The following is a 26,656-nucleotide window of genomic DNA, read 5'->3' as shown; positions in this document are numbered from 1 at the left end:
CCTTATTTTCTGAATTTCCTATTATCAATATGTATTATTCTTATAATCAGAAAAAAAACATTATTTGAATAATAGGCTATTCAAAACAGTATATTTATATTAATGAAATACGTATATATAAAATTGCAGAAATACCTCTTTGTGCCAATAGCATAATCAAAATGATCTTATATGATTTAAAAAAAATAATCCTTCCACCTAATCTAATTGAGTAAAAAATAAAACAATGAGGGATTTAAAGTAAGGGTTAAGCTATTACTTTTATTAATTGTACTTCAATACAAAAGTACTCCTAGAATGCATACATATGTGTGAAAAAATAAACATTTTAAAACTAAAATGAAAAGATGTGGAGCCAGCCCTGATGGTCTAGCAGTTAAAGTTCAGCACGCTCTGCTTCGGTGGCCCGGGTTCAGTTCCCTGGCACAGAACCACACCACTCGTCTGTCAGTAGCCACGCTGTGGCAGCGGCTCACATAGAAGAACCAAAAGAACTTACAACTATACACAACTATGCACTGGGGCTTTGGGGTGGAAAAAGGAAGGAAAAAAAAATGAGGAAAATTGGCAACAGATGCTAGCTTAGGGTGAATCTTCCCCTGCAAAAAGAAAAGAAAAGAAAAAGATCTGCATCTTTACATTGGTTTTTAGTACACAAGAATTTGGTATTTTATGAACTTTTTTCAGAAGAAGAAAAGGTCTATCTAGGAAAAGGCTAAAACATGAAGGCAAAACTTTTAAAATAAACTCACACTTTTTAGTTAGTAGATCAAACTACTCAATAGTAACAGAAAACTTCAATCTAAAATCTGTGCAATTTACCCATCTACAACCTACTCTCATCTTTGCAACTTTAATGTGCAGAATTATTTTAAGGTCCAAGATTAAAAGAAAATAAAGTATAATAGACAACAAGGAAAATATAAAGAAATGTTGCACAAGCATTGCTTTTAACCTAAAATAATATTAATAAATAATTTATTCATAGTAAACATAAAAAATAGTGCAACTAATAGAATATTTTTGAAATTAAAGATTTCTTCTCAAGAGTAATTTATTACACAGTGAAAACTAGTACATAGTATAAATTGTAGTTATAGCTCATGTATCCAATAAATTTAATGAAAATGGTCCAATGATTTTAGAAGAAATTTAGGGGGGGAAAAAAGGTGCTCTTGTAAGCATCTAATACTGTTCACATTGATGCTTTCCAAATCCTCATTTCTATCCCCCTTTCTCTCAGTTTACATAAAATTAAAACAGAATTAGTGCTCTGATTGTCTAGCTCACAAACCAGAAGGGATGCTATAAAAGCTGAGAGGAATAAGACAGGAATGCATTGAAAAGTTAGGCTGGTTCCCACCTGTTCACCAGCAGTATGATTAAGGTACCAAAGACTAGCCATATGATTTTGAGTAAGATATATCATAGACTTGGGTTTAAAATTCCTGATCTGGGGCCGGCCTGGTGGCGCAAGCAGTTAAGTGTGCACACTCCACTGCGGTGGCCCAGGGGTTCACCAGTTCGGATCCCGGGCGTGCACCAAAGGTCCACTTGTTAAGCCATGCTGTGGCGGCGTCCCATATAAAGTAGAGGAAGATGGGCATGGATTTTAGTCCAGGGCCAGTCTTCCTCAGCAAAAAAGAAGATGATTGGCATCAGATGTTAGCTCAGGGCTGGTCTTCCCCACAAAAAAAATAAAAAAAAAAAAAATCCTGATCTGTTAAATAAGGGGGTTATACTGGAAGATTTTTTTTTTTTGACGTAGATTGGCCCTGCACTGACATCTGTTTCCAATCTTCCTATTTTTTTTTTTTCTTTTTTCTCCTCAAAGCCACAGTACATAGTTGTGTATTACAGTTGTAGAGTTGTAGCTCTTCTGTGTGGGATGCCGCCTCAGCATGGCTTGATGAGTGGTGAGTAGGTCCGTGCCCAGGATCTGAACTGGCGAACCCTGGGTCTCCGAAGTGGAACTCATGAACTTAACCTCTATACCACCAGGCCAGCCCCTGGAAGATTGCTGATAAAATCTAAACTCCTTTCTAGCCCTAGAATTTTGCAATAAAATGATATATCCTTAAACTGACTCTAGAGAACATAGTATTGTGAGATTTGGAGTTGTTAGAATGAAAAAGGTCTTAATTAAAAGGGTAAATTTCATTCATTTGCAAATATATTGAAAGTCTCACCCAAACTATATCATGTAAATGGAGGGATTATATATTGTGTATTTTGATAATATTCTTTCCATATTACTATTTTGAAAATGTACTTAAAAATGTAACAAATTTTCTCACTTTGCTTTGAATGAGATAACACTGTAAGTGGTGTGTCAGAGAAAATCTAGCATCAGCCTTTTATAAAGAGTAGGGAGACAAATTCCATTTGTATATGGAAATGTATATTTCTAATAGGTTTATTCTGCCAAGATGCTAATCTGATATATTGGGGAATCAAAATTTTTAATTCATAAATTTCTTTTTTCATATTCAATCTGTAACATTTTTAGTACAACTAACATATAATGATATTTTAGAAAGAAAATAAGCAAAATTAACCTCCTGTCCATAACCAAGATCAGGGTCAATGTAACAAATTATTAGATAAATAAAACATCTGCTCATTCCAACTATTCCTTTCTGATTTGTAAGAGTGCAAATTTAAGTATGCAGCCAAAGTTCTGAATTATTATGTGAACTGAATTGAAATGTAAATACATATTTTGTTGACATGTATCTATTAAAACTGAACTTTAAAATAAAATAAATCTTCAGCATTACCAAGATTTTCTAAAACTTGGATTAGAGATTAGAGATAAATAAAGCAAATTTCTCAATGTAATTAATCTGCACTTGAAGAAAATGTATCTCCCTCTCGTTCCCAATTCTGGCTATACTTAATGAACAAAGACTGAATGCATATTTCTGTGAATAGTCAAAGCATCTAATCTTCAATCAACAACAATTAAATGAACTTTTATTCTGAGAACATTAATAAAAATTTGTTACTTTATTTCATTAATGACAAAAGTTCTATACTGGAGTTAACTATAGCCAGTAGTCATTTTTCCATTTATCTTTTAAAATTCCACAACTGTTTCCAATAAATCAAATGTCAATTTTTAGGTCAGATGATAGTAATATCAAAGCATTGTTAATTGGCCAACAGGTTGATTACTTCTAAGATTTTGAAAAAGCAAAGATAAAAACAGTCCTCTCCTTTTCCTTCAATTAAAATTGTATGCAATTATTCCTGAAGATTATAGATCTCTTATGGGATTTCCGGTTTCATGCAACTTTTTGGTTCATTTCACAGGAACAATATTCATCTTAATTAGCAAAAAACAACTGATGGGCTTTTTACGAGAGGGAGTTCCCTCTGTGCACTGATTGCTGCCACTAGATTATCCTGTTTTTTTTAAAAAAAGCTCTGCTTTGAAAGCAGGTGGTTGAATATGTTATCTGTTAGTAGCCGTTGTCTTTGAAGATAGTCTTTCTTGATGAGTGGTTAATCCATTTTAGTTTTAACCTCCCAACTTTCTAAGCAATATCCTAAGTTCGCTTTTGAAATGATTTATTACTTTATATAAGTTCAAATATACAAATCAAAATTATTAAATAAATAAAAAGATACTTCTTGTGTGTTATTGAATTGTTTTACACAGATTATAAGGTTAAAATAGTGTTTCCTTTTAAAAATGCTTTTTTCGGGGCTGGCCCCATGGTGTAGTGGTTAAGTTCCTCATGCTCCTCTTCAGTGGCCGGGGTTGGTGGGTTCGGATCCAGGGCACGGACTTCCACCACTCGTCAGCCATGCTGTGGCGGTGACCCACGTACAAAATAGAGGAAGACTGTCACGGATGTTAGCTAAGAGACAATATTCCTCAAGCAAAAAAAGGGGAAGATTGGCAACAGATGTTAGCTCAGGGTGAATCTTCTTCACCAAAAAAAAAAAAAAAGCTTTTTACTATTTAGTAGCTAAAAAATAAAACTTTTAATACATAATAAGAAATAACAAATCATGAATACTCGAGTCTCTTGTGATCTTTCAAGCTCTCTGTGTACCCTTCTACAATTGCTTATCCTTTTCTTCAATCAGAGCTAAACATTATCCTAAATTTTCTGTATCCCTTGCTTCTCCTGGTAATTTTACCTCATGTATTTGCATCCCTAAACATATTTATTGTATGTTTACATGTTTCCAATAATATATAAATGAAAATATATGTATTTGTGACTTTTCCATTAAACATTAGGTTCTTGAGTTTCAACCATTTGCAGCACATAACCATAATTCATTAGTTTACACTGTTGTATAGTATTCCATTGTATGACATAATTTACTTGTCTTCATTAAGGTTGATGAATATTTGGGTTGCTTCCAGTTTCTTGTTTCTGTTTTTTACTACTACACATAGTGCTGCTATAAACATTCTTGAAGATGTATAAGTAGATATGTAAAAAAATTTCTCTAGGGCAAGAGTTCTTAACCTGGAGGGATTTTACTGCCAGGGAATATTTGGCAATGTGTGGAAATATTTTTGGTTGTCATAACTTGGAGGATGTTACTTGTTTCTAGCAGGTAGAGGCCAGAGATGCTCTAAACATCTTATGAGGCACAGGAAAGCCCCCACAACAAAGAATTATCTGGCCTACAATCCAAATAATGAAAAATTGAGAAACTCTGCTCTAGAATATATGTTTCAAAATGAATTGCTGAGACAGAGTATGGAAAATTTCAAATTTATTAGGTAATTCCTAATTGTTGTACAAAGTATCAATTTTATGCTCCTATCAGGAGTGTAAAGATAAATGTTCCAATAGCTCTGTATTCTTGTTAGCACTTAATATTGTCAGACACTTTAACATTTTTTATCAATTTTGTGAATATGAAATAAAAACTCATAGTTTCAATTTTCAATTCCTTGATTACTAATGAGATTGTGCATCTTTTCTCAATTTACTGATAATTAGTGTTTCCTGTTCAATGAGGTACCAATTCTTTTTAACCAATTTTTAAAAACTGAATTGTAGACAATATCCATACTAATCCATTGCTCTTTATTTGTGTGACAAATGTCTTTTTCTAGTTGGTGGGCTATCTTTTCAATTCTTTAAGGTGCCCTTTTATGAACACAACTCTTAATCTTAATGCAGTTAAACTTAGCAAACTTTCCAGTTTTGCTTATATCTTACATTTCCTACTTAAGAAATCTTACCCTTTATCTTCTAAGTGTCTTAACATTTTGCTTTTTACATTAAGTCTTTAATCCATTTGAAATTTCTCTGTATGGTGTGAGGTAAAATTAAATTTAAAAAAATAGAAACTATAGTCTTAGTACCATGTATGGAATAGTTTATACTTTCCCCACTGGTCTTCAAAGCTACCCTCTTCATGAATCAAGTTTCCATATATTTACGATCTAATTTTTGGCTCTCTGTTTTATTTTATTGGTCAATTTGTCTATCCTTTCACCAATCTTACACTGCTAAAATTATTATCATTTAATAATAACTTTAAAATCCTCTATTTGTTCTTCTCCAAGAGTATTTTGGCTCCCATGGCCCTTTTCTCTTCCGTGTAAGTCTTGGAAAAAGCTTGTCACTGCCCCTTCCTACACACACACAAAACTTGACTGAAATTTGTTGAAATCTACAAATCAGTCTGAAGGGAACTCACACTTGTATTATAACTTTTAGTGTTCCAATCCAGGAATATGGTTTACTTTTCCATTTGTTTAGATTTTCTATAATATTTTTTAAAAAGGTTTTATTTCTCCTATAAATTTGTTAGATTTATCTCTAAATACTTTTTTATAAAATATTTTTAAATTATATCTTTTTAATGATTTCTTTTGTAAAGTGAGAGTTTCTAATGTTTGCTTCTGGTACGTGGAAATACAAATAATTTTTGTATTTTTATTTTATCCAGCAAGCCTTCTAAATTTTCTTATTAATTCTCATAATTTATCTGTATTCTCTCTTGGATTTCCTATGTAAACAATCATATCTTCTGTGAGTAATGTCGGTTTTATATCTTCCTTTCCAGTTCTTATACTTTCATTTCTTTCTTGTGTACTCCACCAACTAGACCTCTATTTCAGTATTATACAGAAATTGTGATAGTAGACAATTTTGTTTTCTCCTGATTTTTAAAGGAAAATGCTTTGAACATTTCATCACTAAGTTGTAGGTTTTTTGTAGATATCTTTTATCAAGTTAAGAAATTTTCCTTTCATTTCTAGTTTGCTTTGATTTTTTATCTTTGATGGATGTTGAATTTTATCAAGGGTTTTTTCCAACATTAATTTAGAGGACATTATGATTTTTCTCACAAAGGGTTGCTGAGAACTGAAAGATCTCTCACCTTAAGGACATTTACTGAATGGGGTGAACATGAATTTCACTTTTCACGTCCTTGCTGGCACAGGGGAAAAGTGACAAAGCCCAGGGCTTAGTGCTGGGATGCCAAATGGATATACCCTCATCATTAACCTGATCCACAAATAAATCCATCCCACAGAGGACTGCAAGAAAAATTGCAGTCTTGCATGTTAAAAAAAACTAAAGAGAAAAACATTCTCCCTTGAAAATTCATAATCACAAACCAATCTTACTGTGTTTCCAGCAAGAATTCACACAATCTCAGCGGTCTACAGACTCCACATTAAGAATTTAGTTTAAACTGGTCACTAGTTGTGCCTTTTGTGCCTGGCAGAATCAAAAGAAAATTCCCTCTGGAGGGCCCAACTTTATTCCATCCCTCCAAGAATTTAACAGATAAAATTCCATGAATATAAGGCCACAATCAGAAATCACAAACACACTGTAAAATAAAGGGGGGGGGGAATAAGAAGAATCACGTGAAAAAAGATAAAAAGCAGAATCAGACACACAAAGACTTCAAACATTGGAATTACCATTTTCATTCTTTGTTGTCCTCTTTTATTCTCATTCTTTGTTGCACATAAAACTGTATTCAAAAATATTTTCTCTTTTTAGCATTTAATTTCCTCATAAATAATATGTAAACCCTTCTTTTCTATAAAGTTAGAAATTGATAATATAGTCAAGTTTAACTTGTAAGCTAAACCTAATTACACTGAAATGGAATTTGATTATGACATTTATCTACCAAGCTATAAGAACTTCAGCAAACAAAAAAAGGAGAAATAAGAATAGGTACTTTTACGTTTAACTTAAATAAAAAGGTAAGATTGTAAATGTTGTATTAGACTAAAAATACCAAAACATATATTGATGGCTATAATATAGAATCTTTTTTTCAAACTGTAATATTTTTGTAGACAGATTCCATTTAGTTAAAAACTCAAAATGATTAAATAATTAGAATATCATTTATTTGTGCAGCATGATATTTTCACTCAAACTCTGAAGGACTTTCAAACATCTTTACAATTTATGTTTTGAAAATTTTTAGAAAGGAATTATGTTCTCACTTAACCTTGAGCCCTTGATTGGTCTTATATTGGGCACTTGGCCAAAGCTGAGCCAATCGTACTCTGTCCTTGTAATTTTTTAACCTGGAATTATGGAACAGACTCTTTGGCAAAAGGAGAATATATTGGTTGATGGATCCCAAGGAAGGCTGATTCTGAGCCTTAATTCCAGTTATTAAACTTTCGAGGGATCCATGAACCAATAAATTGCCTTTGCTAAAGCTTATTTGAGTTGTTTCTGTAACTTGCAACCAAAACAGTCCTGATAACTACACTTATAAAAAGAAAATTAAATTCTGAGATGGTTTCCCTGCATGCTGATAGTCATAGAAGGCAATAGGTGAATAATACCTTTAATACCTTTTCCACCACAATGGAAGGGAATTGTGAAGAGTTCCTGGGTGAGTTCTTTTGAAGCACCGCCTTGACCAGAATGTACCTCTTCCCTCTGGTTTACTCCTGAGGCAGGTCAAAGTAAGAAAGATTACCCAAGATTATTCCTTATGACTAAGTTTAGGACCACTAGTATTTTGACAACTAAACTTCTGGTATCTAGAGGGATTCCGTCAAGAAGCCCTTCCTGGATGTAATATTTTCCAGTTACTTTCTACTTGTGATTTTACATGGTCTAAGTAGAAAGGAAGGGACTGAAATTTAAGGGAAAAACATAACAATTTTTGAGCATTTTATCCTATGTCAAGGACCCTGCTGGTCCATTTCAATTTATTTTCTAGTGAGGTGTTATGGGCTGAATTGTGTCCCCCCAAAATTCATGTGTTGAAGTCCAAACCCCCAGTACCTCAGAATGTGACTGTATTTGCAGATAGTCTTCAAGAGGTTATTAGGGTCAAATGAGGTCATTGGGGTGAGCCCTAATCCAAAATGTCTGGCATCTTTGTAAGAAGAGATCAGGACACAGACACACACAGAGAAAGACCATGTGAAGACATAAGGAGAAGACAGTCATCTACAAGATAGGGAGAGAGTTTTCAGAACAAACAACCTTGTCTGTCAAATCTACTCATAAAAAGTCTTTCAAATGTCTGCTCTACTCTCTGTTCCCACAATTACTACCTTAGTTTTGGCTTTGTTTTTATTACTCGAAATATTCCAATAACCCTCAGCTTCTCATCATTCTAATTCAAGCATTCATAGTCAGGCCAGCAGGCCCACTAGACTGTGAATTTGTTGAGAACAAAGTTTACTCTATACTCTCTTTATATCCCCAGTATATGCTTCTTATACCTGGCTATGCATCAGAATTTTGGCTAGCATTTTTAATAACAGATTTTCAGGCCTCAGACCATATCTATTGAATCAGAATCTATAGGTATGTGGGCTAGAAATTGTTTTTTGTTTTTTTTTTCTGTGAGGAAGATCAGACCTGAGCTAACATCCATGCCAATCCTCCTCTTTTTTTGCTGAGGAAGACCAGCCCTTAGCTAACATCTATTGCCAATCCTCCTCCTTTTTTTTTCCCCTTTATCTCCCCAAAGCCCAAGTAGATAGTTGTATGTCATAGTTGCACATCCTTCTAGTTGCTCTACGTGGGACACCACCTCAGCATGGCCAGACAAGCGGTGCGTCGGTGCGCACCCGGGATCCGAACCTGGGCCGCCAGTAGCGGAGCGCGTGCACTTAACCGCTAAGCCATGGGGACAGCCCCTAGAAATTGGTATTTTTAATGTGTTCCTAAGTTGATCTTATGAATAACAGACATCTGTTCCTTCTATTTGCCCATCTTTTTATTATTGGTCACGTGACAGCTTCCCCAAAACTTCTTACCTCAGTCTTTTGTCCTATATTTCTTACTGTGTCTTCCATTATCACAGGGTTTTTGAATAATAAATCTAATTACACTTTTTTGAAGTAAAATGGTGATTCTTTAGCATTAACGATGTATTTCAAGAATTTTCTTGTTGAAGATCTATATCTATTGTAGCTTACGGTATGTCTGTTTCCTGAGAAGCTACAGAAATGTCATAAAGAAATTTTAATATATGTATAATAGTAAAAATAAATGAAGACTATCCAGTTTATTCACTGTAAAGCTGATAAGTAGGTTTCAGCACTAGGATGTCCCCTTCAATACTGCCTCCAATTACGTGAAAGAATTGGCTGGGAACATTGACTTCTCTTCTATAGTTATCTTGTGGCCTGGCCTTGTTCATATTCATACAAATTCTGTGGTAGGACCACAAGTGAAAGTGGGTTTAAGTTCACCTTAGAAAAGGAAGAAGTAACATCTCAAATTCTGCTCTGGTCCTCCATATTATAAACTCAATTCATGCATTTATCATTTGGCAAAAATTGACAACTTTATACCCTGAAAAGAAAAATCATACCACTTTTCTTACTTCAAATAAAAAATAGCTCCAAGGCTGAAGCAGTGGGTCTTTGTATCTACTCACAGATAGGAAACATGAGTCTAGAAAAAGATAACAAATAATGGTCGTCCTTAGAGATAAACCCTGCTGTAGTCTATACTTGAAATCAAAGGCACTCTTTTCTACTATACTTAGATAACAAAAGAAAAACCAGCTGAATATATCTGCCAAACTAATTAAGTCAATAAATATTTGTTTTGTGTCTATTACATCAAGCATTTTATAATATAGCAAGATCAAAACAGACCTGATTCCTGATTTTGTGGAGCTTTCAGTTTAGTTAATAGAAGTCTTAGTTGAAAAAAAAAAAATGGGATGCTTACAGCAGGCTGGAATGGAGGCAGAAAGGTGGAGTGTGTGAGTAGAGGTCATGCCCAAATGACACTTCCTGGAGGGACCACTTACTCTCTGCTCAGATGTCATCAGCCAGGAGTACCCTGGAACTTGAGTCAACAAATGAGCTTGACCTTTTTCAGTATAGTCTTTGATACTCGTGCATACTTTGTAAAAAGGCTGGTGCAAAAACTAAATCTTATCCATGGTCTGCTTTTCCTGTTCTAAATGTATACATTCATGTATTCATTACACAAATATTTTATTAAAAGTACTTATAAAATAAGGCCTCTTAAGCAGACTGAAAGGCCTGAGTACGAAGTGATATATTAACCAACTACCTAGTTCTTGGCTTATTTTTTCCTGGATCATATTTCTAACATCATGGATCCTTCAGATTATAATCTTGACTACATAGAACAATAAAATTTTAGTGTTTCCAGACTAGGGTTAGCATCTCCAGTAACAAGAAGCTCACTATTTCTTCTATCAAGATATTGCATCTTTGAAAAATTCAGACTACAAGTGGTTCTATTTTTGAACTGAAATATACCTCATTATACCTTGCAGCATCTTAATTCAGCCTCTTTGGGCCATTCAGAATAAAGCTAATCTCTCTCCCACATAATAATTTTTTAATTTAAAAAACATAGGTGAGACTTTTATAAAATTAGGATAGGCTTAGTAAAGAAGATATGGAAAATTAAAAGTAGGTAAAAGAAGGAAATAGCCATCTTCCCAGTGTCCAAGACAACCATGCTCAAAATTTTGATATATCTATTTCTAGTCTTTTTACTGTAAATAGTTTTGATTCACTGTTATTTTACATAATTTCATCATCACATATCTAAACATACACATACACAAACATAATATAATTTAGTTTCCTTCCAGTGAGGGAAATTTGCTGTAGAGGATAAGTGGGCAGGCATTGAAGAAAGACAGACCCAAGTTCAAAGTCAAGCATTATCACATGCTAGCTTTCATTGCTTTGGACATGTTACTTAACCTCTCTCAGCTTCAATTTTCTAATCTGTAACTAGAACCCACTTCTTGTGGTTGTGGTTAGCATTCATTAACATAAACTGTTTAGCACAATGATTAGCAAACAGTAAATGCTGAGTAATGATTAAAATTATTATGTTTATACTCTTCTGATGTAGCTATCAAATATAACAACTTTCAGGTTGAAAGTTCTCAATTCTTTCAGCCTTTTCTCATATAAGATGGTTTTAAATCCCCTTCCCATGCAGGCTGCTCAATACTGGAAGTTATGTAGTCTTTCCATTCATATGTTTCTTAAAATGTTGCTCTCAGAACTGAACGTGGTAATCAGAATAACTTGAAATAGAGTCAGATTATGTTCTCCACTATGCTATGCACATCTTAAATTTATTAATGAAGCCTAAATTATGTCCTCCTCCTCTTCCTCTTTTCTTCTTCCTTTTCTTCCTCCTCTACTTCCTCTTCTGTCTCCTATTCCTCTTATCCTGCTCCCCTTCCTCCTCTTTGTTCTCCTTGTAACCATATTATACCGTTGATTCACTGCCAAGGAAAGCTCTTCTTTTTTTCCCATGAGTACTGTTGCTACATCACATATCCCTCAAATCACATTTAGGCAGTTGGTGCTTTTGTCCCGAGGCAGGACCTCACAATTATTCCAACCAAATTACATATTGTCAGATTTGTTCATCTTTTAGTAGTTAAGAATTTTTAGATCCTGATCTTGTAATCCAATATATTGACTCACCTTCCCTATCCCATGTAACCGATTTTTGACAGGCATGCCTTCGTATAGTTTTATCTCAGTCATTGTTAAATATGTTTACATCACGCAAGACCAAGGACAAAGGCCTGTGGTGTACCACTTGGAAAACCTTCCTCCAGGCTGACACAGTTTCATTAAAATTGCCATTGGGTACAATCATTCAGCCAGTTATGAAAACACATAATAGTAGCATCCCTAAACCTTTATTTCTCCATCTGGTCCACAAGGATATAAAGAAAAATCTTATTAAATGACTTGCTAGAATTCAGATATTTATATCTCTTGCCCTGATATACTAGTTTATTAACTTTACAGAAAAGAATATATGAGATTGAGCTAAATAGCTTCTTCTTATTGATTTTATATTTTCTCCTAATAACCACTTTTTAAAAATGCTCACAAAATAGTCTTTTATAAATATAATCTAGGCTATCCCCCGTACTTTCTCCAAGCAACATCAGTTTCATGGATCTGAAGTTTGCAGTCTCTGCCATTTTTTGAACCTAAAGTATTCTTCTCTTATCCCTTCCACTCCATTTCTCAAAGGTAATCAGCTAAACACCCCATAATCTCATTTAGAAGGTTTCTGGTAATAATTCATAGTAGTCAAAAGACTTATTAGTAGCTAGACCAGTCAGGTTCTCCCACTAAAGCACATAGGTGAAGTGCTCAAACCATGGACTTAACTATGTGGGCTCAAATCCTAGTTCTACACTTCTCTAGTTGTATGATCTGCAACAAATTATTCAACCCAATAATAATGCATGCTTTATAGGGCTGCTATAATGATTAAATGAGTGAATGCGTATAAATACTTTATGTATGACACCTCCTAGGTCCTCAATAAATGTTACCTACATGATAAGCCCTTTACCTATTTTATCTTTCAATTTTTGGCCCATGTCTAATGGTCTTGACTTCATTCACTCAACAAATATTTATTGAGTAGTACTTAGCACGTACAAGGCCTAGACACACAGTATGGAACAAATCAAAGACGATGCCCTCATAGAGCTTACATTCCAATACAGGAGAAAGAAAACAGGTTAAGTACGTAAAATAGTGGCAGCCAGTGATTGGAAGAATGAAAATTTCAATGGTTAGAGAATTATTTTAGAAAGAGTGTTCAGGGTCCTCTCTGAAGAGGTGACATGTGAGCAGAGGTAGGAATGAACCAACAGGGAAGAAACATTAAGGAGTAAAGACGCTTTGCTTTCTATTTTTCATGAATGAATTTTATGTCTTTAACTTTAAAAAATGGGCCTATTTCGGTATTGATCTTCTTCCTCATTTCATGCTAAGGAAATCATTTTGGGTTCTCTTTAGCACCTTTCACAAGCCCCAGCTCATTTTGTGCTTTAGTCTTGCTGGTGTTACTCTTATAGGTCTATGCTACCTTCATATATTTGTGCCTGATTATGTGTCTCTTTTACTATCTTTTGCACATGCTGTTTTAAATTCACAGCCTGCCAGGAGGTCCCTGTGCAGCACACTGGTTTCTTGAGTTTTCTCCCCATTTTCTTGCTTATTAGAATCATTTGTGTTTGCATAGGCAGAACACTGCTTAAATCAAACGCTAAGAGAGCATGGTTGATTTTCCCCAAGGTTCCAATCATTTCCATTTTACCTACTGGTTTCTCTCAGAATTGGGTCCAGAGTAGGAATTCCCCTTATTCTGCCTTCTGGGAAATGAAATTATCAGCAAGGCTGGTCAAGAAATTGTCAGCGCTTTGCTTTCCAAGGAATGAAAGTTTCTACAGATACTTCAAGACTAAAATCCCTAACACTAAGATATGTTTCTGCCCCGATAATATTGTGTTCTGTGCAAGAAAAGCTTCTTTCTGGCCAGGAAGTCTGTAACACAGTCACATAGTGCTGTCGCTTCTCTGTGCCCCACATTTTATGTTCATCTAGAGTTTTCTCCAGTGTTCCTCTACCCATAGGTTCTTGAATTTACATGTAGGTTCATAGCTTCTAACCAGCAAGGACTATGCACCTACTTTTCAATCAGCTTAGTCTAACTATAATTAAAAATAGATTGGATTAAAAGTTAAATTATTTATATAACCAAACTCTATGCCCAGGAAACCAGGAAGTTTCCCTACAGCTTAGTATTAACAAGCAGCACGAAATCGTAGAAAGCTTTGGAATAGAAGGTGGATTCTATTCCTGACCAAGCCATAGACTAGCTTGTAGATTCATCACATGCCAGAGCTAAAGGGCCTTTAACTGAAGGATGAAAGATCTGGACCCTCTACTTTTACTGATGAGCAAATTGTGGCCTAAAAAGGTTAGTTGACTTGCCCACAGTCTCAGTTCGTTAAGGATAGTGACTGCAAGAAAAGGTTATTTTTTCCTTCGGCCAGTAAATTTCATTCCTACCATTACCTTTGATTAATAGTCCAGACACTTACTTCCCCTGCTGTGAAATCCAAATAATAAAATCTGCCCTTCTTACCTCACAGAGTTGTGAGAAGGGAAGAAGATAGTAGGTGTGTAATAAGAGTGGTTGTGTAAGGTGGTATTATGACGATGATTTTAATGATTTAATCTGTAGGATTCTCTGGACTTTTTTTTCCTCATTGTTTAAGTGATTTGCATTTTAAATTTAAATCTGTGACGTAATGTGCTGACTTTGTTATAGATTTACAACAAATTGCATGCGGCCTCCCACAGAAGAAACAGCCTGGGTTTTGGCATCCCTGGGACCAGGATGGCAATCCTTATTCTGTCACTCAAGGGATGCATGACAATACATCCTCTTAACTTCTCTGATTTTAGTTTTCTCATCTGTTCAAAAGCTAAATGTTTTTTTCTCTTATAGTTACAGTGAGAATTGATACAAAAAGGCTCAACATCAGTGGTCGCTTTTGTTTTATTTGGGGGTGGGTTTTTTTGCATTTTTCTGCTCCCTCAGATCATGAGCTTCTTGGTGGCAAACACTATGCATTTATCTTTGTATTCCTAGAGTCTGGCATTCAGTAGCTACACAGTATGTTTGTTGAATGAATTATTTACCAAGGTGAACAACACGGAGTGGGTCTGAGGGTGGTAGCACTTTGTAAGTTGGTGTTTTTCCAACACTACTCTGAGAAGCACAACATTGAGTGTTATGGAGGGGCTTCAGGAGCTGCCAAAAGTAGTGCTGAGGGCATAGCTGAGAGTGAACTCTTGGCTTTATTTTGCTTTAATCAGAGCAGACGGACTTGTTTCTTATTAATATATCAGGCTTCTACGTAAGATAACTTTTAGAGGAAAAAGTTTTTCAGCTAAAAGAAAGTTGAAACAAGATATGTAGGCGTTAAGAGTCTCAAAGATGCATCTTCTAATACTTCTTTTACCATTAGGTACCTTAGGCAAGTTAACCTTTCTTTGTCACGATTTCCGCATTTATCATAGGACTTCAGCATTTCAGGTTGGTTATAGATGGGCAGGAAGATATCACATGCACACCTGCCATTTCCCAATGCATTTTGCCAAGAATACCCAAGTGGATTCCACCTGGATCCAGGTGGCCATTTGTATCAGGAACAGGTGCATGCAGACACAGTGTACCTTGGCTTGGCTTTTCTCTTCCTCTGGTTCCCTATGGGCCACACACCTGCCAGGGACACTACTGCCAGCGTTGAAAAACAAAATTTTTTAAACTCAAACTTACTACTCTAGAAGAATTTATACTCACGGCCTAGACACTTCCATGTAAGAAACTGCTTACAAATATTGGGTTCTCCCAGTTCTAGAACCAAACTATCACAAGCAAGAAAACCTCCTCTAGGCAGGATGGGGAGGAGCAGGCAAGTCAGGGCCAGGGGTCCCTACATAATATCTCTGCCTTCAGCTTCCAGTGTTTCCGTCTCCCAGGAGGTTTACTTTGAAGATTACATAAAGTTAGGATAATACTAAAATATTTAGTAACGTATAAATGGTTGGGCTTGGGCACCAGTAGATCGGAACAGATGTTGGTCATAAACTACCAGCAAGCCTCGCCAGCGAATGCCAGATGAACGCCAGCACTAAAATAAAGTAACATTAAAATGTCCTCACAGTATCTGACACATGGATGGTGCTTGATTAATGTGCATTCCCTGCCTCGCTCCCCCTCCCTCTTGAACAAAATCCAGTAAAAACAAACATGGCAAATCCAAGAAGACATATCCTCAAATAACCTGAGAAATCAAGCTTATTATTTCATTAGTACAATATACTAATAGGGGGATAATTTCTAACACCAAAATTTATTCCGTGGCCTACAGTAAAATAGATATACTTAAAAAATTAATTGTAAACTATTCCCTGAATTAGAACCCAGCTGTTAACTAGTAGTATATCTTAGTTAGACCCAGTGGGGCCATTGTCTTTCTCCTCTGAGTTTATCATTTTTCCTGCTAGGATGGGTTAATTCATTAAACTTAGTTATCTTCTATCAGTTGCTTTAAGGCAATGTTTCCCAGGGGTTGGCAGCGGAAATGAGAAACACTCTACCAAAACTACCTGGGTCTTTCTCCCCACTCCCTCAAGTCCTTCTAGAGATTTTAATGCCTTCCTTACTATTAAGAATCTGCCAGAATGAGCCATTGGAAGTATGTATAGGATTCCCTAGGTAACTTAGCTTAGAAAGGAGTTAAACTAGCTTTTGGGTAGGTTTTGTTGTTGTTGTTGGAATAACAGAGGAAAGAAGGAAGGACATCTTTGCAGCAGAGGCAAAACCAGACTGTACCAACTCCAGCAGTAGAGAAGAAACAGCAGGAGGCTGGACCAGAAGTAGACAAGGGACGAGAGGACAAGCAATTCTCCCAGCTTCACCATTTAGTCAGGGTTCTCTCAGGTCTCACCATTGGGTCATGCATTTGCTGGGCACTGGGAATCTTATATTAGCCCTTCTCTTTATGTGGCCCTTAGAAAGACTAAAGGCAAATCTGAGCCTCGCATGCATATAGGCATACATTGCCTAATATTGACTTTTCCTGCTGTTTCCTTTCCAGTCTTTATTTTCTCTTTTCCTCACCAGTCTTAGTTACTCTTATTACTTTTATTTCTATTTGTTTGTAAACCTTCTTAAATCTTTTTGGAATATGAAGGGTTATAAATTAATAAATAAAAACTAGGGTTCCTAATAGAGAACCGTCTTCAATTGTACTTAGCTCTTTCAGAGTATAAGTTTAACCAGATATTCTTCTAATGTTACAGATTTAAGGAAAAACTAAGTACTTTTGACTAAATAAGAATGAAAATCATAAGCTATGAACATAACTAAGAGTGACTGGATTCTTCAAATTGCTAACTTAAAATAACAATCAAACGTACCAGTAACAACACTGGCATACACATGATAAATTTTTATGTTATCAATATAATGCTATATACTTCAAAATGTACTTCTAAAATTCTTTGCTATAATACGACCCAATATTTGAGAATATCTCAGAATGTTCAAAATTGTTCCACAATAGCTTGTACAATTTTAGGCACTTATGTAGCAGCATTTTGAAGAATTGTCAACTGTTTTATGCTATTAATGGTACTAAAATAATAGCAAATATTTCAGGACTGACTATGTGCCAGGTACTACCTGTATTAATTCATATAACCCTCACAACAACACTAGAAAATATGTGTAATTATTATCCCTATTTTATAAACGAGGAAAGAAAGAAATAGTTAATTAAAGATGCGCTTCTATAGCTTGCTCAAGGGCACACAGACTGAAAATGGTGGAGCTGAGATCTTAACCCAGGTGGTCTGGTCCAAATTCTAAGTTTTTAGAATTCTAAGTAAAACAAATTTTAAGTTATGTTGCTTCTCTAAAAAAAATTTTTCTAAAGCATCTTAAAATTAACATTAACCAAAGTAAAGTGAGTTTATACTTTACTTTATGAGGCCCCTTTCAGATCTTTTTCAATAGATCTTTTTCAAAGTAAGGGAGAAGAAAAGGTTAATCTTCAGTATAGTTTTTATTTTTAAAAAGTAACGTCTGTAGCTTTTTTGGAAGGATATGTCAAGCTCTTTAGTGGTGGTATTTCAAAAACTTTTGCAGAGCAAAGTGATTTAAAATGGTATTGACCAAATTCTTGACTGTGCCAAATTGCAGAATTTTAAGTAAGAAGTGAACATAAATGATTTCAGCAAGGTAGAGCCTCATGGGATGCTTAGTAAGCACCAAGAAAAGAAATTCCACTTCTCAACGTATGTGTTTGGTTAAGTCAAAAATAACAGTAAAAAATTTTCATACTTTTTAGTATGGACACACACTAACTGGCCATATTTATTATCCAATTTTATGAATTGAATATATCTTTTATCTTAAAATTTGGCAGGAAAAGTGAAAAGGAGAGAAGGCAAAATTTTTGAAAAATAAATACTATGATTACTAGAAGCTCAATCTTATTTTTGTCATTTAGAAGAGCCTTGCTTAGTGAAAAAAAAAAGGAAACTTCTAATATGAAGTGGGTCCAATCATATATGCCAACATAAGTTTCTAGGTTGCACGGGAAATTTTTTGTGATGATTTTCTTTTAAATGGATCTGTCTCAACAATTGACAGATATAATTGTTCTAATAAAGTTTTAATGGTGAAGCTGCTTAGATAATTCTTTAATAAAATGGTAGGCAGGTGTTTGTGTGCTCTGAAACAAAATTAGGAAAAGAATAGTTAGTTGAAAGTTTTATAAAATTGTTAAATAGAGGAAAGCAGTATTTCTTTTTTTTTTTTTAAAGATTTTATTTATTTATTTTTTCCCCCAAAGCCCCAGCAGATAGTTGCATGTCATAGCTGCACATCCCTCCAGTTGCTGCATGTGGGATGCGGCCCCAGCATGGCTGGAGAAGCGGTGCGTCGGTGCACGCCCGGGATCCGAACCCAGGCCGCCAGCAGCGGAGCGCGTGCACTTAACTGCTAAGCCACCGGGCCGGCCCGAAAGCAGTATTTCAATAAGACTACTTCAATGAGCACAAAAGGTCTTTTCAGAAAGTATTTATTATCAGGATTTTTAACTGATACAAAGGATATTATGCAAACAATATAATTTGTAGGAATTTTTAAAAACCAGCAGGTTTAATATAGGTGATTCTTACTTTGCGGAGTAATTCATTATGATCATATTTTCTAGTTGGCATACTTATATAAAATATTTATATTCCATGTTTTGACCTGTCATCATACCAAAAATTTGTATATGAAAATATAAAATAACATTAGGGAGAATGATAATAATATTAATAATACTCACAAATAAGAAAAATAATATAAATTTGGGATGGTAAAAATATGTTGGCCAATGAAGAGAGAGCTAAGCCTAGCTCCCAACATGTGAGAGAGAAGAAAAAAGAAGTTCCTAACTCAGATTCAGTAGATAATCTCCATTCTAGGTAAACAGTCCCTTTGAAAAGTATAATCTTAAGAAAGAATACCTTTTGAACACATCTGATACCATCAATTACTTGTAGTAATTTTTACTAAAAGCTTAGCTTGTTTGCCTTAAAACACTTTGTGTTTAGCTGTTTCTGCTATATTAGCGTGTCTTAATTACTTATTTAACTAATAAGTCTTTTAAACTATATGTATTAATCCTTAAAAGGTTGTTTGCTTCCATTTGTTTGGTTGGTTGAAAAAGACCTACTCCTCTCATTTGTCCTCCCTTGATGAACTATACTTATGGGACATTAGGTAATACAAAAATAATCAGAATCATTTGTTACTGTCAAGGGATCTTTCCATGTAAGGAAACTGAACAGCAGGAAAAGAAAGTGCAAGAGTAAACATCAGTGGAAGAGTGGTGGAAAGTGGTGTCAAGTGGGGAGAAAAAGAGAAAACTGGTAAATGTGAATATAAGTAGAGGGAGAATTAAGCCAATCAGTAAGAGTAAGGGAGCACTGAACTTCAATATTGAGCTATATGGTAAGTGCACAAATGAGGTGGTATCTCTGCAAATCTTTTGAACACAGTAAAGCGCTATTGCTACAATTCAATACATTTCTTCATATCTTATAATGTATATTGACAGCATTAGTCACACACTCGTTCTCATATAAATTATTGACCACTGGAACTCAAAAATTAAAATGTTTACAGAAGCCAGGAAGAAAAAGTTAATGAGTGAAGTGCACTTGGGTGAAACACTTCATCCTCTTGATCTATCTTTCTATTTCCCACTTTAGAGAGATACAGGTGAAGACACATTTCACTTTCCTTTAACGCCACTGTTAAAGTAGAACACAAAACATTATCACAAATCAGGTGATTCACTGCAAAGATACTTTGCCTTGGTTTTGAGGAGGTAATAGGGAATAGTGGGGAATGTGGTGAGGCAGAGAGCGCATGTTTCCTTAAAAAGGGAAGGCCCCTGCTGCTGAATGCTGTTATGAGGTAATGTATGCCAAATGTTGCTGGATCTTTCCATTTTTTTTTTCAGAAGCTGGAAATCCATATTTTGATTGAAACTTCCTAATATTTAAAAATTGACAAATAATGGATTAAAACAAAAAACACTGTGTGACTCAGAATCTGTGGGCCAATAAATTACACTTGTGGGCTAGATTTTATACAGGCCAGTAGTTTGTGGCCTTCATTGTAGGCTATGCTAAGAGCTGGGCACATCAAGTTTAGGGAGATATTGAGGAGCTTACTGTCTGGTGGGGGAGGAGTAAATCAATAAATATAACGATGTGTAATAAGTGCTATGATAATCAATGTTCATTTTGATGATCCTTCAACACTGAAAAATTCCATGTCAGCAAAGAAAGATAAAATGATATTCAGTATGATTTTCTTAGATAGCAAAGTACTATAGCAGTATATTTCGGAAAGATTTTTTAAAAAACAGGAATGCAAACAAAAAGAAACAGCATTTAAAGTGTCAGCAGAAAATCAGAACACCTTCCTTGGAAATTTTGATTAATTAATCCACTCTTTAAGATAATATTAATTGGGCGGCCCCGTGGCTTGGCGGTTAAGTGCGTGCGCTCCGCTGCCGGCGACCCGGGTTCGGATCCCGGGTGCACACCGAGGCACCACTCCTCCAGCCATGCTGAGGCCACGTCCCACATACAGCAACTAGAAGGATGTGCAGCTATGACAGACAACTATGTACTGGGGCTTTGGGGGAAAAATAAATAAATAAAATCTAAAAAAAAAAAAAAAAGATAATATTAATTAAATTTGCTGGTGATTTGGCAGGAAAAAATTGGTTAAAATGCTTTTTGGCTCTTTGAAGCAGGGTTCCAGTCTTTAACTGCTTAGTAAGTAAATCATAAATGAGCTAAGATGGAAGTATGTTACTTTTTACCATAATGTATAAAATGTCAGATGTTTTGCCTTTAAAACTAAAGTGACATGGTCCAAAATATAACCCTTGAAAAGCTTCATGTAAGTCCCATTGATTCTAATTTCTGAGGTTCCTTAGACACATTTTTATCTTACAAGTTGTCGGGACAGGAAAAGTAGAAGGGAAAATGACTGTTCTGGGTAAAATGGGACAGACAGCTAACTTTTCAATTGAATTTGAAAAGTTCAATTCTCTGAATTCAAAAACTGAAATGTGTTCATTTCCTGCCTTCGTTGAACTATTTCCCACCTTCCCAACACACACATATACAAACATCATTTCTAAATTAATTTTTTTGAAAACACTAAAATTTTCATTGTAATCACTAATTTATGCTGATATTAAACTATTTACATATGGCCTATAAAAATATTTCAATAAATTGCCTAAATGGATTTGTTAATAAGTAAATTTATGTGCATGCGTTTATATGTACCCTTGTGATAAGAACATTTGCGTAAGATTTCTAGGTTATTTGACTTGTAATAGCCATATCAGCAAAGCAATGCTACAATATTTGGATAGCAAGTAGCCTTATTATTGACCTAAATAATATAATAGTATTCAGATTATAGGATTCTAATTCAATTATTCCATAAATACTTTTCAACACTCAACTACAGCTGAGGCCCTTTGCTAAACACTAAGGAGGCCTCTGTTTTTCAAAAATCTGAGAGTAGGTATAGTGTTTCAAAAATTACTTTGTCTCATTGGTGAGTACCATTCTGAACAGTATAATATTACTTCTTGTATCACACAACTTGGAGGTATTTTGGGGGCCATTTACGTTTCTAGATACTAGAATATGGGCAGAGAGGGAGGTGATTCCAGAGAGGAAGTTCCAGGCATCGAACAGTCTTTGTAAAGACTGTCGTCTCCCTAAGAGTTCATGATGCTATTTTGGTATATCAGAGGCCTTTAAAGGTTACATTAGACTGCTGAGGGCTTCTCATAAGGTTTAAGTGTTGTGAGCAATGGGTATAAAATGGTATAGTGTTTAGCTAGGTTTATGGATGGTTGGATAAGTGGGAGAAGGACTGGAGAAGATAGTGGCTTCAAAGTTTACTAAATGACACAACATAGATTGAGATTTTAACATGTATAAAATTAGGACCTCCCTGGTAAATTAAAAAGAATTTGTTGAAACACAACCTGAATGAACTCACCAAAACCTGATGTAATGGAGAGGGGAACAGTACCACAAAGGAAAAACCAGATAGATTTTCCAAAAGAAAGGTGACTTGAAGGTAAAAACTAGAAGGTAAAAAGGTTACTTGTTTTGCTCTGTGGAGGAGATACTTAAGTGAAAGCTTATTTTCCCGCCTGTTGAAAAATAAAATTGATGAGAACCTGTCGCAAATTTATTCTATAACCTCACCAAAGTTGGGGGATTATTCAATCATTTTCATTATTTTTATGAGTAAAAATGCATCTTCAGGGGAGAAAAGAACAATAAGATCTATCTGAGAGAAAATTTTGTGAAGTAATAGTCTGTGAAGAAATAGTATATAGTTAAAATTACTGAATGCCATGCATATTAAGCATATTATATAAATCTTTATGTCTTAATTAGTTTTGCGTATTTGCTTATAAATTTTTGTGTATATTCTTATTTATTTTCCATGTGTATTTGCCCTTTGTTTCCACAAATGATTTATTTCTCTGGAGAGGGAGCATGTTTACCACTTTCCAGTGGCACCTAGAGCACTGAATTGAGGAGGGCAGGTTTTCTATGAGCCCTGAATAATTGCCTTTATTATCCTTACATTTTGGAACACATGTCAGCCTACAATCTCAGTAAAAATGCAAAATTAAAAATGAATATAGAAAATCATGTGCACGTTTCTCTGACATTAAACCACCCGGTTGTGCCAAATGTAGCACAAATGGCCCTCTCACAGGGGACCTATGCAAACAGTGGGCAATCAAAGAACACACTGCAACAACACCAAGTCACACTGGTAGCGTCAAGGACAATGTATTCTGATTTCTATTTTGTATTTCTTCCGTGATATTGTGCCAGAACACAAATATATAGACAGATATATACATATACATGTGCGTATATATATTTTACAGAATTTAAATAATTCATTCAAATAAATTATTTAAATGATTTAAAAATTCCTTTGTCAAACAGATTAATGGAACCTTGTTATTCAAAAGATAAATCATTTTATATGAAGTGGCAAAGACTTCAAGGGCTAATAAAGGTTTTATGAGAGAGAAACTTTTAATGAATTAATACTTTTGCAGGTACTGATTTTCTATACACATAAATATACACACAAATGCTTACAATGATATTTATATCAACATTTCTGACTGATTTTTAAGGAAACAGTATTCACAGTGTTTAAAATAAAGTATTTTTATAGATTTGATTTTTAGGAGCTGATGGATTATAATTCACCAAGCAGAGTAGAAGAAGGTTTAAATAATAGTGATGTAAATGTTGTTATTTGTGTAATGAGATAAAATAGACTAAGTTTTTTATATTTATAGTTTATATAAACCCAGTAATCATTAGTCCTGAGCAATTTTATATATGTTGTTTTCTAGAGTTTGAAATGTATTTAGCACTCAAGTCTTTTTGCTGTGTAGGTCTTAATTAGAAAGATGTTTTGCTCTAGAAAATTATGGTGAACCAGTATTTGTATAACAAGACCTTAAGACCCTGGGAAAAATTTTAAGGATTTTTATGAAGCTCAATACACATTCTTCAGCTAAATTTTGGCATAGTTTCAATTTGAGACTCCAGTGAAATTCAATTGGTTTATTTTATAATTAAAAACAAGGAAATCATAGTAACAAAAATATATAATGTATAGCACTGGTGTTTATAATAGAAACATCCATAAAGAAAGAAACATGTTCTAACTTTTCTCATTACTCCAAAGGGAATTGCATCTTTAATCACACAAAGCACAACTGCTTTCTAATTTTGTTTAAAGTGTTTCAATACTTACAAAGACCAGATCAGGTTATTGTAAATCTAGAGCAAATTAGAATCATTGGCCTCTGCTCAGCTCTATGTAAGGGTTCTATGTAAATCATAAATTTAATGGCATACTAAGACACACATCTGTTTCAGTTTTGTAGAAGTTAATAATCTAACTACAGAGTATTTAAACACTTCTTTCATTAACTGGAAAATTGAGGCAAAGACAGACTTCCCTCAGTTATAAGGTGTAACATTTTACCTCCAAATTTTGATAAGCTATAAATTTACCTAAGTAGTTAAAGTTAATTTTCTAAATATTTAATCTAGTATCTATTTTTGCCGTTACATGATTTCCTCTTGTATAGAAATATTCAATATAAACAAATAAGCCAGCATTATCATCTCAAATCTATACCTGCATAAAATATTTTGATTTATATATGTCATATTTAAAATCATTTTGCAATAGGGCACTGGAGAGAAAGTAAATATTGAGTAATTATATGAAATGTCAAAATTCATTCTTTTAAATATTATTCAGATTCCTTATTTGATTACCCATAAGTTTATTTTTAAATGATAAATGATAGTCTTCTGAGGATCCATATTATTCTAAAATAGTTCACATTCTTGGATTTCTCAATTTACATTTTATAGCTAGCATTCGTACTCAACTTTTCTCTAATTTCATTTTAACAAAATATGAATATTTTTTTCCTGTAGTTGCAAGACCTCTTTCTTTGAGACATGCCACTTCATACATAGCTGTAACACAGTAATTTAATGAATTATTGTGTTTCAATTATCATTAGATAATAAACAGGAAATTAGTTTTTCTTGCAGTGTATTCTACATTGTCTGAACAATGAAATATATGTGGTCTGAATTTGGGTCATTAATTCAGGTAGTAAGAACAGAGTACTAATTAAATTGGTGTCATAAATTACATTTCCAAAATGAAGGGGGGCACTCTTTTAATGCACTAATTTTGATCTTCTTTCCTTATATTGTAGATATGTGATTTTGGTAACCAGGATAGTTGGATAAGAGTGTGGATGGTTCAGTGCTACACATCTCCATCACTGACACAAAACCATTCAATGAATATGTTATCCAGGTGATGGTTCAGCAACTTCTTTTTAATGTGGACTAGCTGGAGATGTTATTTATGTGTTTTTATTTTTTAACCTAAAACAAAATTTTTTCATTGAATATCGCTTAACAAAACCTTATCATTAACAAATCATTTCAGTACTCCTTTGAGATATAAATGACATTTTAGTGTGATTCTAAATTTGGATGCTAATTTTAAAGAAAATGGATTCTTTTCTAAGGCACTTTTACTTATCACAAAAACATATGCCTATTACATCATTGTTTGGTCTAGGACCTAAATGATTGATTTCAGAGTGACCTTAAGAATGCATTGTAATGAGTTGCAATAAGTTGAAAACTTAATTATAAAGATTTAAATTATTCTTGAAAATAGAGATGGCAACATTCTATTATCTTATCAAGAAACTATGATGAAAGCTAGGTTTAGAAGAAAAATCTTTGCAAATTACTTTTCTAGTTTCCACATGCTCAAATTTATTTTTATGAAAAAATACAAAACAAATAAAGGCTTTTTTAAAATAAAGCAGATAAGCAGAGTTAAAAATAACTATCATACTAATTATAGAACAAAATAATGAAAAACGTTAGTAACAGCTAATTTATATGATCAGGAGTAACCAAAGCCAAGGTCGAACACGTCACGTTACACAATTTTAGACTATAAAATATTTTCAAAACTAAAACAAAACAATCTTTGTGTTTAAAAAATATTAAGACTATATATTACAATTATTATTTTATGCTGTATCATTAAGGAAACTTTAAGGTATTCTAACATGAAAATACTAGCAGTGTGATATAATTGTTATCTTTGACTCACTTTCTAAAATGCCAAGAGTTTGTTTCCTGACTCTTAAAAGCTTTTTGCAAGTTTTGCTGGACTACAAAACTTCATGAACTATGACGTGAGTAATCAAAGTCATATTCTCAGAGGCACTAAAAATTCAATTTGGACTTCTGTAAAATTGCTCTTTGGTTATCTTTGAGGGTTTAGATTCAATGGAGTGGAGTTGCCTCTACTATTAACCCATTACCTTGCTTTTGTTCTCACTCAAGCAATGCATGACGCTTTACCACGAACTGTCCATTCAAATGTCTTATATTTAAAACAAAGAGTGGTGATTTTAGGTTCCTCTTAGTTTAATTTCAACAATTTTTTTTTTCCTGAGGAAGATTGGCCCTGAGCTAACATCTGCCAATCCTCCTCTTTTTGCTGAGGAAGACTGGCCCTGGGCTAACATCTGTGCCCATCTTCCTCCACTTCATATGGGATGCCGCCACAGCATGGCCTGACAAGCAGTGCATCGGTGCACACCGGGGATCTGAACC

General features: G+C 34.3%; 1 protein-coding gene across 1 annotated transcript in view; it reads left to right on the top strand.

The window, feature by feature from the left end:
* Positions 1-26,656, top strand: part of ADGRL2 (adhesion G protein-coupled receptor L2) — a 272,704-nt gene that overhangs the window by 53,081 nt on the left and 192,967 nt on the right. The window lies entirely within an intron of this gene.

This window comes from Ceratotherium simum, chromosome 2 (assembly GCF_057802395.1).
Source record: "Ceratotherium simum simum isolate JZ-2026a chromosome 2, ASM5780239v1, whole genome shotgun sequence".
Lineage (NCBI taxonomy): Eukaryota > Metazoa > Chordata > Mammalia > Perissodactyla > Rhinocerotidae > Ceratotherium > Ceratotherium simum.
The sequence above is the reverse complement of the archived record's forward strand: the minus strand, read 5'-3'. Positions and strand labels throughout refer to the sequence as shown.